Source organism: Silene latifolia, chromosome 9 (genome assembly GCF_048544455.1).
Source record: "Silene latifolia isolate original U9 population chromosome 9, ASM4854445v1, whole genome shotgun sequence".
Lineage (NCBI taxonomy): Eukaryota > Viridiplantae > Streptophyta > Magnoliopsida > Caryophyllales > Caryophyllaceae > Silene > Silene latifolia.
Window position 1 is genome coordinate 147,224,396 of NC_133534.1, and position 13,068 is coordinate 147,237,463.

Below are 13,068 nucleotides of genomic sequence, written 5' to 3' on the forward strand. Positions count from 1 at the left end.
CAAAAATACCACTCGAGCTCCGGGACACTTACCGACTCAAACTAACCAGAAAGAGACCCTAAATGCCATAACTTTAAGGAGTGGGTCCACCCTGGAGGGGCCTGCTATGGTCGAGGATGCCACTGCAAAAGAGGAGGCAAAACCAAGTCAAAACAAAGCTGGAACGAGCAAAGGAAAGAAAAAGGCGTCTACCAGGTATATCAGTCGATCGACTGACATACCCGGTCGATCGACTGAAGTGCGGGTTACAGAAGTTTCAGATCCTGTTCAACTCAGTCGATCGACTGACATCACGAGTCGATCGACTGAGATCGCTGCTGATAGTGAGATTTTTCGTCCTCCGATGCCCGACAACTTGAGGGATCATTTGTTTCGGGGTACGACAGTCCCGAAAATATTGAGGAAAGACCCGAGTGCTGATGGGTCAATCCCGGTTCCGAAGTTCGACCCAATGACGGTTAATGGCTCACATTTAAGACGATCTGAAGAGGGGTCAAGCTTCAACAAGGAGAAAGTAGTGGACTTTCAGCCTAAGTCCACGGATGCCGGCATGCGCGATTTAGAGGAGAGGGCTAAGCTACTTCTTACAGCCCTATATCCGGAAAGATTAGTGCCGACGAAGGAACATGTATCTTTCAATAAATTTGAAAAAGTTATTCGTAGCTTGAATGTACAAGTACCTTTCCTTGAGTTAGTTAATCAAGTGCCTGCCTATACTAAATTAATGAAACAACTCTTGTCTAAGAAAAAGTCACTTGAAAATGTGCATACTGTCGCATTAACCAAAGAATCATGCTCTTATTTGTCTCACACTGCACCCCATAAACTAGAGGACCCGGGTAGTTTTTCTGTTCCTTGTAGCATAGGTACCTTTTCTATTGAGAAGGTGTTATGTGACTTAGGAGCTAGTATAAGCGTCATGCCTTTGAGTCTAGCTGGGAAGCTCAAATTGACTAGGTTCGCAGTGACAGACATGACAGTACAGATGACTGACCGATCTGCGGTCCAGCCAATAGGAGTCATAGAGGACATTCCTGTCCAAATAGGGAAGTTTTTCTTTTCCGTCGACTTCGTTGTACTAGACATGCCTGAGGATGCCCACATACCTATCATTCTAGGTAGACCATTTCTGCACACTGCTGGTGCAGTAATAGATGTCGGTCTAGGAACCTTGACCTTCAAAGTGGGAAAGCATTCTATTGTTTTTGCCCAACCTGCTAAGAAGAAAGACCTCATGTGGCCTGTAACTTGCAATACGGTTTCTGAAAAGAAATCCTATTTTATGCTTTCTGACATGCCTATCTCTAGTCCCATTCCTGTTGTAACCCCTCCGCCCCGGATTGGGAGCAAATTGGAGGAAGATTTGTCTATTTCTGATATTGCAGGAGCAGGTTTGGGGAAGGTAGAGCCACATGTTGCTCCAGCTGTGAGGGAGCCGATCATTCAAAGAGGAGGTCTTGGTTGCCTTAGCTATGCCACCGATGAGGAAGTTGATGACGAGCCGGTCAAAGCAACGGAGTCTGACTTGGATTCTGACGAGCTGGAGGAAGTCATTGATTGGGGAGATGATGAGAGTGTTGATCCATTGAGCCATACGGATGTTGAACCTAAGAAGGGTGCAGCTGAGAAGATAAGCACCGTTGAGGCTACCTCTAGTAGCCAGAAGCCGACGAAGTGGGCCATACCATGGCCATTCTTGATCAACTATTAGTTGATCAAATGCTTTATCAAACTTTTACTTTATTGCTTTTAAGACTATTTGCCATATTTTGTGTGCGCGAGACTTCGCCTTTTATTTCTTTTCTTAGGATTTTTAAGTACTTTAGACTTTGCTTTGGGTTTTGCGCAATTTTGGGCGCGTATTATTGTGCATTTGCAGGTTTTTAGACCCCATTAGCTCAAGTTATTGAGCAAATACGAAGAAATAAGAAGTTACAGCAGTATTTCCAGTCGATCGACTGGCACCATTGGTCGATCGACTGGTCTGCAGGTTCCAGGCGATACTGTTCATGTTCACCTGGTCGATCGACTGGGATATATGGTCGATCGACCACCCTACATTGCTGTACTTATTCACGACCTCTCCCCTACTGTGTTTGGTCGATTTGCGGAATTAAGGGAGTTTTCTACTCCAGTTTATCTTCCGTCATTATTTATTTCTTCTATTTTTCTCAATTTTGCACGTAATACCGCTTCATTATTGTCTTTCTCGATTTTATGCGTGGTACTTTGTTTGTCTTTTCAGGTACTTATTAGTAGCCCTGCTGGCTACTGAAACCTCCTAGCTCACGCTGGTTTGGGGAGGTTTCCTTTGCTGCGCTTAAAGTCTTGTGAGTTCCCGACTTCCACTTCATGTCATATATTTATTTCATTTTACGCAAATTCCCGTTTCTCTTTTCTTTCACTACATGATTTTGCCCAATGAGGACATTGTGCGATTTGATTTGGGGAAGGGTTTTGCGTCGCATATCATCTGCTTGCATTCACGTTTACATTTCTGTTTTGCATTGTTTATTTCATTTCATACATATATACAGAAAATACCAAAAAAAATTTGGAAAATTTGGAAAATTGCACGTTTATTTTAGCATATAGGTCGAGTCGGAGCGGTAGTATTTCAATGATGACATTGCATTTGCATCTGTTTATGCCTAAGCCTTGTTAATTGACATGTTATTGGTAGAATCGTATATGCATATCTACGAGTTTTCGTTAAATTTCTTGCTGAACTTGAGACTTGACTTTGATTTTTGGCAAACTACATCATATATTCTGAGAATTAGAGCCTATAACTGGTGACATTCATAACCGGTTTATTTAGGAATGTGAGTAGTACTCCTTAAGAGACATGTTACATAAATGTGCATAAATATGAACTCAATCTGCTTAATACCTGTATGCATTCGGTTTGTGGTTTGTTGACACATGTGGTAGAGGTTTCCTTTTCTCGTTTTACCCATAAGCTCCACACTGCCAAAAATATCCTTTTTGTCCTATTTACTACATCCTACATTTAGTCTGCCTTTGTCAAGCTAGTAGTTTAGTTTTGGGATTGTTACTTGTTTTTGGTAGCCTTTTGCTCAATTGAGATGTTGTTAGGAGAATGAAAAGAAAGGAAAGAAAGAAAAGGAACTGAAAAAGTTGGAAAAAAATAAGAAAAGATGAAAAAAAATGATTTGAAAAAAGAGAAAAAAGAGGTTCTGTACTGTTGAAGCGGTCGATCGACTGGCCCCATAGGTCGATCGACTGAGGTTCGAGAGAAAGAAAAGAAATCAATTTCGCATAATTCAAGCCTTTATCTTATGGCGATTTTTGCTCCCATGTATTATTAATATCTTACGGGGAGTTAGTTGATTACTGTTATATCGGAGACCGTGAGTTTTGTGCTTGCTTTAGCACCGTATAAATCGATTTTGAGCAAGAAGTTGGATATTGCCATATGGTTCCGTTTTGGTACTAGCTTGATCACCTGTACCTCCACTTTTCCATAAATGTTTTGCCTCTTCTTACCCATACCTCACATCCCATATATACCTCGGCATGTGTCATGGTCATTTGTTGGTTGGAATGCATATGTACGGTCATAGAGATTACTTTCATATTAGATTGCAGGCATGTTCTTATAGGTCATAGTTAGGTGAGAGTCTTTACAAAATGAATTCTTTCTATCCTCTTATATATTCACCTATGCTTATGAGTGATATGAGCGACCCGTGAGAGTCCAATTTGATAAGTCTCTATAGTTGACGGTTCAGCAGTTTCTAACGACTCCATAACTCGTTTGCATGATTCATTTGCTAATTGATTGTTGGTTGTGCATTAAATTGGTTTAGGCTTTACATATTGCAATTCGCTCAGAGATTGAACTCGTTCCATTAGGTCATTAGATCGAGTCTAGTTCTTGCTTGGGGACAAGCAAGGGTTTGGTTTGGGGAAGTTTGATGCGTGTCTTTTATATGATGTTTTACATCCTATTTTCCACGCATTTCAGAGCTCATTCATGTAGTTTATACTACATTTCTCCCTATTTCCGTCTACTTCCGTATTTTTGTACATTATTGCAGAAACGTGAAGAATCCAGCGGAAATCGAGCTAAATCCGTCCCCGAGTATCCTGCATTGCATTTGACGTGAAGTATTTGCTTAAGGAACGAGCTCGGTGCGCATTTCAAGGCCCAAAAGACAAGTCCACGAGAAATATGAAGTCAAGTAGCAGCTAAAGCAGTCGATCGACCACCACTTCCAGTCGATCAACCAACTTGCGGGATCCAGAAGCTACTGTGCATTGTTGTTCAGTCGATCGACTGCCATCCTTAGTCGATCGACCAAGCTGCTATCCCAGATGAGAATTAAAAGACCGAGGAAGCGCAAGCCCATTGAGTTTAGGTTTTGATAATAATTGTTACGTATATTTGCTATATAACGTAACCTAGAACATCAGTTTTAGGATCCGATTTTTATCTAAGTTTTACACAGTAACATTGAGTTTTATTCATTCAAGGAATTAGGGTTTAGAACATTGTTTTAGCATTGGAATTTCGTTCTTATTCTTAATCATTCCTCTGCAATTTCGGTATTCCTTCTGCCTTATTTCGATTCACTTTTATTTCGTTGTTAGTATAGAATTGCTAGTTAGATTCCAAGCCAATTTTATCGTTGTATGTTAATCATTTATCTTACCGCTTTAATTATGAATTCAGTACATTTATGCCCTAGTTTTATTGTTGTTATCACCCTCAGCATGAGTAGCTAAATTAATTGTGCTAGGATGTAGGGGAATTATAGCGTAGGCGGCGTAGTATTAATTTGGACTGAATTCGCGTGTCAGTCGATCGACTGCCATGGTCGATCGACTGACCACTTGAGGTTACCTTTCGTTTTAATTGATTTTAATGTTGTATTTGACGAATCGAATGCATGCGACCAGTTAGATGCTTAATTTATGACTGACCCAAAGAGATCGAGAGATAGGGACAGGTTGTCGGACCAACAATTAAAATGACTAAACTATGCTTAGATCGAAAGATAGGTAAAGTTTAGACCGTTAGTCACTTTTCGACGAAAGTCGTATTAGTGATATTAGGGACCTATAGCGAGATCGAAAGATGCTATTTGTTAAGAGTGGACCGAGAGGACCTCTTTATTTCCCGCCTCATGTGTTTGATTTAGACTCGTTTAGTATCTTTGTCCGCCGAAAACTATAACGAACCGACCATCCTTGCACCCTTTTAATATCTGTTTTCATCAGTTATTTAGTTTATTGTCTTTTATTTGCCCTTAGCTATAGATCAACTCAACTCAAAACCCCCACTTTATTGTTACCGTAGACCGAAACTAAGACAGCTAAGAATTACGTCTGCCTCTCTGTGGTTCGACCCGACTGCCGCTAGCTATAGTTATAGTTGGAGATTATAAATTTATTTTTGACACCTCACGACAGGTATCAGGAAGCAATTCAAGGTACACACTCCTTCATAGATGCAATTTCTTCAAACTACTAAGCCTAGAAGGATACCAATAAATCACCTCCAAATTGTGTCAAGCTAGGGTACCTTTGTCCTCAATCGTTAAATGCTTTTGTCAAGAATAGACTCCCTATGGTGTTAGAAACACTGGAGGATCGCGGAATTCCCCTTCTTGCCTAGACAAGAAGAAGGGTCGTCCCCTCTCTACCATGCACAAAAATGGATACGATGGATAAAGGGATCGATAGTATTTGAGTTTCATTTGGGAGTTTGCTTTTGTTGTTGTTTTTCCTCCCAATTTCTTGTGGCATATAACATTTGAGAACACTTTCTTGCCATTTCTTTTGATGTTTGGCATTTCAATACTTGACAACTTTTTGCATTTTCTTTTGAACATTTTCAAAGTCACCCCAATTAGTAACGAGGGTGCCTTATATTTGAAGCATCGGAGTTTTCAGTTTTGTTGTTACTCCTCTTTTCTTTTGATGCATTTTGCAAACTTTTTTCATTTTCATTTCAATTCTTGAACTCAATACAATTTCTTTTTGTGCCCATTCCCTTTTGATGACAAAAATGTATGGTAGAACATGGATTAATGATGGTTGCATGGTTTCAAGGGTCACCTTGGAATAAACGGTAGTCAAGGAGTTATCACACCATAAGGTACTCTAGACTAGGCCTTAATCCATGGGTCAAAGGATACTAGCATGACACATCCTAGGGTGTTTTACAAGTATTCTAACAAGCAAAGTCTTAAGAAGAAAAAGCATCTACTATGGCCTATATACACTTGTCAAGCTTCCCAAGTAGACGGTTTCACAAAATTTTTCTAACATGCAAACTACATGCCATGATGCAACTAACATATATACATCCTAATGCATATGATTCTACCAACTAATATGCCAAATAATCTAAATACAAGTCCTAAATTCACATTGTTTATACCGCATCAATCAAAATAAAGCCACATAGTCATTAACATAAAGAGGAAAAAGGAGATTTGAAAGATCATACCATGCGGTCTTCAATATCCTCATGTCTCGGATGTGGCGTAGTCGATCAATGTGAACAAGGTTAGACAAACATAATATATACAAATAATATATACAAGACTACACTACAAAGGAAATGAACTTGTTTTTGGATTTTCAATTTTTCAATTTTTTTGATTTTTTCGAAAATTTTTTGATTTTTTTGGATTTTTGAATAAAAGTCAAGTTAGAATTTCCCATCCCCACACTAGTATGGGCATTGTCCTCAATGGACAATATGATGGGAAATTATGCAAGTATGATGCATGATTTCTAAACTAAATGCAAGTTATACTAAGCTACACTACCTGATGCATGGGTTTTTGTTATGACGGAGAGCGTAATTTAGATTACCTCCCGTTGCGTATGCATGTACTTCCCCAAACCAAAATAGACATTATTTCTAATGTCTTAAATTTCGGGGTAGTTCATGCACACGGAATGCAATGCATGAAACTATAAATTGTCATTTTGGATTTTTCATGTGGGAACAATAAAAAGAACACCTTAATGGAGCCAAGGTGTTAGTCCTCCGTGTTGCTAGGACTCTCCAAACTATGATCAAGATAAAATAAAGAAAACAAAAGAAATAGACAAACCATAATAGTGTAGGAGCCTCCAAGGTTTGCTAATCCTCCATCATATCATCATTTTCCTCCATAGAAGTGGAATCATCTCCACTCCCGCTTTCACTTCCTTGATCTTCCTCACTTTCTTCTCCGTCCTCATCTTGAGCTTCTTCTTCTTCAACATTTTCTTGAACCTCTTGTTCTTCACCTACCTCTTCATCACCACCCTCATCATCGACAACTTCATCATCAACATTCTCCTCTCCACCCGGTCTTTCACCACTAGATGTGCTTGGAAAGAAAACCTCCCTATCCGCCCAACTAGGCAAAGGACATGATGGATCAAGTAGTTCTTGCCTAGCTAAATGAAGGAGGGTGGATATTGGGCCTTGTAGGCATCCACTCGATCATTATATGCTTGTTGGTGCATTTCTCTCATGAGTAGGGTCAAGTAATCATTTCCTACTTCAACATCCTTGGGTTTGAACTCTTGATATTTGAATGGGTAGGGTGGTGTGACAATGGAGGAGTAGGGCTCTTCGATTTCGCCTCTTTGTTGATGAATGATATACTCGGCTTCCTCGGAGAGTGGGAGAAGGTAGTTTGGTCAGTAGACACTCAATCGGCAAATCTTTGAAGGCAAGGTGAAGGATCTAGCTTCATTGGTTAGCCACCCATAGTTGGTGTCAAGAGGATCATGCTTGACCCACTTAAACTTGTTGATCATGGCGTCCATATCAATGAGATGGCCTCCTTTGACCGCTACATAAGTTTTGTCTTTGTTGAAATTTGGGTCAAAGTGCTTGGCCAAATAGGTAACTAGTCCTCCATTCATAATAAAAGCGGTGCCCTCTTTACCACAATCAACATTAAGCCATCTTTCAATCAAAAGCCTTAGAGCATTATATGGCTTAGTATACATCCTTCCTATGTTCAAGGCCGACTCGAGAAGAACAAAATCGAGCTTGGTAAGATGATTAGTGCCATTTCTTGCTATCAAAGTATTTCCAATGACCTTGTGCCACACTCTAATGCCCGGATGGTGGACTAATAGAGCACGACAAGCATGAAAGCTCACAAATTTCTTTCCGGAAATTGCCTCCCAAAGAGGAGCGGGGTCATACTTTTCGGGGATCTTATGATAGTACGGGGCATCACTAAGGCCTAATATCTTACTCAAAACATCAAAGGTGATGCGTCTATTTACATTTGCAAGACGAAACTCGATGTATTCTCTAGTCTCCCTACCTTAGTCACTTTCAATGAACTTATGAAATCCAAGGTGAGGGAGGGGTATGTCAATTCTCTCATGGTAAACAATTTACCCAATCCCATGGCCTCAAAGAAGGCTTTGGTTTGCTCAAGAACACCCAACTTTGTCAAGGCATTTTTACAAATACATTTTGTAGGCATAATGGTCTTCTTAGCAAAATGGACAAATTTATCCCTATGAGAATCGGAAGTGAAAACTACCTTCGGATAGTCGGATAATTGAGCAATAACCGGAGTTGTTGATGTTGTTGCTTCCATAGGGGGATCTTGTTGTTGAATTTCCAAATTTGCATTAGAAACTACCAAAGCCTTTGAAGCTTTCTTTGCTTGAAGAAGTTGTTGCCTTTTTGAAAGTGCCTTTGCTTTGAGTGCCTTTGTTGCTCCTTTAGTTCTTGCCATTGTTGATTACACCAAAGAAAGATTGAAATCTCCAATTTCTAGCTATGCTCAAATCGATTCAAGATGAAAGGATGTTGCTTTGTATCTCAAAAATCGATTTAAAAGTTGAAGATTTTGGTGTTTGAATCAATTGATTTTGTAAAAGTAGTGATTAATTGTTGTTGTGAGGAAGTTTTAATTTGTTTTTGTTGAATTTGGTTGAGGAAATCTTGTTTTTAGTGATGGAGAGGATGAGGGTTTTGGGGTTTATGGGTACTGTTTGAATGTTGAAAGAATGAAATGAATGAGGGAAGGGGGTTTAAAATACCCGAAATTTTCAAAACAGCAGTGGAAGACGAGCGGTTGGGGACACGGGACGCTCGGATTCTGAATAAATAAGCTTCAGGAAAACTCGCCATAAGACGAGCGTATTTCAGTGAAGACGAGCGGATTCCGCTATGTGGGACGAGCGTCTTTTGTCAAAGACGAGCGGATTCTGTTACAGGAACTTTTCTTAAAGTGTTGCAGCAAAAAGACGAGCGGATTCTTCTTAAGACGGGCGTCCAGAATCAGACGAGCGTCTTCTCAGGTGGGACGATCGGATTCTATTACAGACCAAATTTTTGATATTTGCAGCTCATTAAGACGAACAGATTCCTCCTCAGACACTCGGATTCCTGCAAGACGAGTGGATTACCCTTTAAGCCGCTCGGATTCTTCTTGGACAACACGGATTCAGGTCCATCTGTGCACTGCATAACCCGTTTCATTTCCATTCTTCAAATCTCGTGTTCTACATTGTAGGGGAACTACAAAGGCATGAATAGCCTAAGCAATTGTTATCCCCACACTAAGTTAAAGCACTACACATCAATAAAATCATTAGTCCCTCCCTCACTTCTCTCAAAATATGATGAATATCTTGATCAAGGCACAAAAATCCAAAAATGACAAAAATGCAATGTAAGAATTAAAATGCAAGTTAGGGAGTTATAAATACTTACAAATGGTGGTTTTGAGAGAACTCCACCAAACTCTCATCCTTAGTGAGATGTCATGGGGACATATTCAAGGTGTTGTTGATGTTACCCAACACCTTGAAGAAATAGTCGAAAGCTTGTTCATTATTATGATAAAGATCCTCAATAGATCTTTGCACTTGTCGTCCTGCATGATGGTCTTGATCGATAGCGTTGCCAATATAGGGATTGAAAATCCCTTCAAACTCATCATCCCAAAGACCACAAACTTCGTCTACTTGATAATTAAAAATCTCTTTAGTTGATAGAGACAACTCTCCTCCTTTCTTGATTTGGCCAATGAGGCCATCCTCTTCACTTGTCATAGGTGAGTTTTTCAAGCTCTCTTTGTTTCTATTCTATTGCTCTTTTTATGGAGCATCATCAACTTTCTTTTTCCATTGGAATTCCGACTTCTTCCTATCATCCTTCCGGCTATAGTGATCAACCATAAAGCATGGTTCATGCAAACGGGGAGCTCTCATGGTCTTATCAAGATTAAAAGTTATGCTCTCATCTCCTACCTCTAGAGTGAGCTCTCCATACTTCACATCTATCACTGCACCCGCGGTGTGCAAGAAAGGTCTACCTAGAATGATTGGAATATTGGAGTCTTCTTCCATGTCAACAATGACAAAGTCCACCGGGATGAAAAATTTCCCAACTCTTACGGGAACATCTTCCCATATCCCTAATGGTGTCTTCGTCGATCTATCGGCCATTTGGAGTGTGATGTTGGTACATTTAAGCTCTCACATCCCTAATCTTTTACTCACCGAATACGGCATAACAATCACACTAGCCCCTAGATCACATAAGGCCTTGTTAATCGTGGTGTCGCCAATGGTACACGGTATTGAGAAGCATCCCGGATCTTTAAGTTTCGGAGGTGAACTCCCTTGAAGGATTGCACTACTCACCTTAGTGAAGGCGATGGTTTCAAGCTTCCGGATCGACTTCTTTTTCGTAAGGATGTCCTTCATGTACTTCGCATAGGCCGGCACGTGATTGATTAATTCCGTAAAAGGAATCGAGACTTCCAAATTCTTCACAATTTCCATAAATTTTCCAAGTTGGTCATCAAATTTGGGCTTAGCTTGACGTCTTGGAAAAGGAAGTCTAATCACAATGGGTTCCTTCTCCTTGGCCTTGTCTTCACTTTTCTTTGATACTTCTTCTTTTGTTGGTTCTCCATCCTTGGAGTTTTGCACAACTTCTTCTTTGTCACTAGCTTCCACAACTTCATTCTCAACTTGCTTCTTCGGTCCTTCATATCTCGTACCACTCCTCAAGTGAATGGGCACTAACCGTTTCATGTCTTGGGGGATTACTTTGAGGTGGTAATTGCCCCTTTTGTCTTTTAGAACTTGAAGATGCTAGTTGAGTCAATTGGGTTTCCAACATTTTGGTGTGGGCTAGGATGTTGTTGATGGTGATGTCCTTTGCTTGACTGTCCTTTTGCATTTGAGTGAAAAACTCTTGTTGATTCTTTTGCATTTAGAGGACCGCTTTTTGAACATCAAAACCTTGGTCATTTTGTTGATTGTATGGAGTTTGATTTTGGTAACCTTGGTTTTGGTTGTAAAAGGGTCTTTGATTTTGGTTTCTCATGGGAGGTGGGGTGTATGTTGGTTGAGGGTTTTGAACATTTTGGCTTTTGTATGAGAGATTTGGGTGGAATTTGGTGTTTTCATTGTAATAATTAGAATAAGGGGTACCACTCTTGTATGCTTAAAAAGCATTCATTTGTTCATTTGTTACCCTACATTCACTTTGGTCATGTCCCAAAGTTCCACAATTCTCACATATCCTACTTGGGATTGATGAAGATGCCGTCATGGCATTAACATGATGCTTTAGTGATTTTGAGGCTTCTTCAAGTCTAGCCATAGCTTTTTCGAACTTCAAGTTGATGGTATCAATGTGAGCACTAAGTTGAGCCCCCAATTGAGTAATAGAGTCCACTTCATGCTTTCCTCCTCTAGTAGCCTTGCGAGGTCTACTATATTGTGAATTATGGACCGCCATTTCCTCAATCTTATTCCAAGTTTGATTATCGTCAACTTCGGTGAACATACCATTTGATCCCATGTTGAGAATGTTTCTTGAGTCTTCAAAAAGACCATTCCAAAATTGTTGAACCAAGAACCACTCGCTAAGTCCATGATGAGGACATGAGCGATAAATTCCCTTGAACCGCTCCCAAGCTTCATACAAATTTTCTTCATCTCTTTGCTTAAAACCCGTAATTTGAGCTCTTAGCATGTTAGTCTTTTCCGGTGGGTAGAACTTTCTGTAGAAAGCTAGAGCCAATTAGAGAAAAAGGGAATAAGACCCATCGAATTTGGTCTTGAGTTACACCGGTTTGAGAAATCGCATCACAATAGTCACAAAAAGTCTCCATGTGAGAATGAGGGTCTTCACTAGGCATCCCCCCAAATTGGCTTCTTTCGACTAATTGGATAAATGCGGATTTAGCAATAAAATTTCCGGTTAAGTGTTGTGGTGTGGGAGTACCATTGGGTAGGTTCTCCTCGGTTGGTACGGAATGTGATGAAAATTTAGGCATTGTGGGTTGATTTTGTGTTGGATTTTGTGTTGGGTTAACCTCACCTTCTCTTGCAAAAGGGTTGACGAACTCAATAGTGTTTGGTTGAATATCTACAACCTCACCAATACCTCTCAAAGTACCTCTAGCAAGTCTTCTATTGTTTGTCAAAGTCCTTTCAATTTCGTGATCAATGGGTAACAAGTTACCTTGTGATCTTCTAGACATGCAAAATATCAAACAACTTGAAAATAATTAGAACAAACCTTGAGGAGTTTTACTTCCCCAAGGCAAAGAAAGACACAACTAATAACAATCTAAGAAAATCTAAATCAAGTTAACACCGTCCCCGGCAACGGCGCCATTTTTTGGTCAGACTCACTTGGAGCTTAATTTCGGTTACATGTCGTTAAGAGCACCTAGACCAAAACAATATTTATATCTCCACAAACAACTCTACTATTAGTAAAGAGGTAAGTAAAGGTCGGATCCCAAGGGATGGGTATTAAAGTAAGATTTTCAATTGTAAGTAGCGGTGTCTAGGGGTGTCACAATTTGGGGTTTGAAGTAGAAGATCACTAAACTAAAATAGCAATAAAATTAAACAAGCAAGATGATTAAAAAGGGATGTAAACAATTGATAAAAGGCACTAGGGTGTCATGGGGTCATAGGGGATTCATAGGAATTGATCTTACAAACATATTCTCAAATTATAAGCAAGCAATTATTGATGTGATGGATCGAGTTGGTTTATATCTTACAATCCTAGGAAGGTTTGGATCC

The 13,068-nt window shown here is 39.9% G+C and overlaps 1 non-coding gene across 1 annotated transcript; it reads left to right on the plus strand.

The window, feature by feature from the left end:
• The first annotated feature begins 11,894 nt into the window (after positions 1–11,894).
• On the plus strand, positions 11,895–12,001 carry LOC141604311 (small nucleolar RNA R71). Its single transcript, XR_012526016.1, has one exon. It is a non-coding gene; the product is annotated as a small nucleolar RNA R71 (small nucleolar RNA).
• Positions 12,002–13,068: the final 1,067 nt, after the last annotated feature.